Genomic DNA, 1,237 nt, shown 5'->3' with positions numbered 1-1,237 from the left:
GTCTTGTTTTTTTTGTGCAAAATCTTTAACTAACTTTCTGTGCCCGTGGGTACAAATCTGACTCTACCACACATGGACAAATACTAAGAGAAAAGAGGACAATCCTACAATGAAACTGCATTGAAATACTAACTGATTTTACCCTTGTAATCTCCCCTACCGTACTCATCCTCCTTACCATCGATTTCATAGGCATACACTTCTCCGTACATCATCCAGTACGGCTGGAAGACCACATCTTTGGCCAGCGTCCAGCTGGGCTCCTCGTGTGGGAACAGAATGGCTTTCCTGGGTACGCCATAGCTCAGCAGAACTATAATCATTATTACCACAATATAGAACATGTTGGCCACCTGCAAGAAATGTCACACATACTGAATTAAACATATGGCAATGCTTGAAATAATATTACTGACGTACTGTATAGTATATCAAGAGTTTAAGTGCACAGACTCTATTCTTGGGATAAAAAAATCAGCACTTTTTATTACATTTGAGAAAATACACTGTAATAAAACTGTAATATTGCAATTATCACTATTGAAACATTTTAAACAGCCTTTCTTAATGTATGGCTCATTACAATTTCACTTACATCAGCAAAGTAGTGTATGTGTAAATAATAAAATATTATTCTTGTTGCATTGTATCTCTGAGAGCAACGTAAGAAAAACATTGTTGAAAAAATTATAAACTTTACACTGTGTACAAAACGTTCATATCTGCTTGCTTTACATCATGTGGTGGTGTGACTGTTCACTTTCACAATAACTCACCATTTTAGCAATCATCATGACATATGGTCCAGCTTGCTGGTTGACAGCCAGGATATCCAGGAGGCGCACATACCAGAAGATGATATTAAGACAATACACCGTCCTCCCGGGGACAAAGGCCTCACCTCCAACCAATCTCAGGCCAAAGCCGATAAAGAAGGTTACAATGGCCAGAAAGTCAGACACATTGAAATAGTCACTGAACCACACCTTTATCTTCTGACTTATTTTGCCTGCTTCAGACATAAACATCTGGAAAAAAGAAGATGGAGGATAAAAAATTAAAGAATGTGAAATAATGCTAAGGAGATAAGTTAATTTGTAGTATTTGGTGAAGTTTAAAGCAGTACAAAAAACCTGGTGTCTTCTGTCGCACATACCTCTCGAATTTTTTCAATGGCAGAGGTGAATATGTAGAAGATGACCACCCACTCTTGAGGAGAAGGCCATTCAGGCATTTT

Source organism: Etheostoma spectabile, chromosome 1, assembly GCF_008692095.1.
Source record: "Etheostoma spectabile isolate EspeVRDwgs_2016 chromosome 1, UIUC_Espe_1.0, whole genome shotgun sequence".
NCBI lineage: Eukaryota > Metazoa > Chordata > Actinopteri > Perciformes > Percidae > Etheostoma > Etheostoma spectabile.
This window is presented reverse-complemented; position numbering follows the sequence as displayed.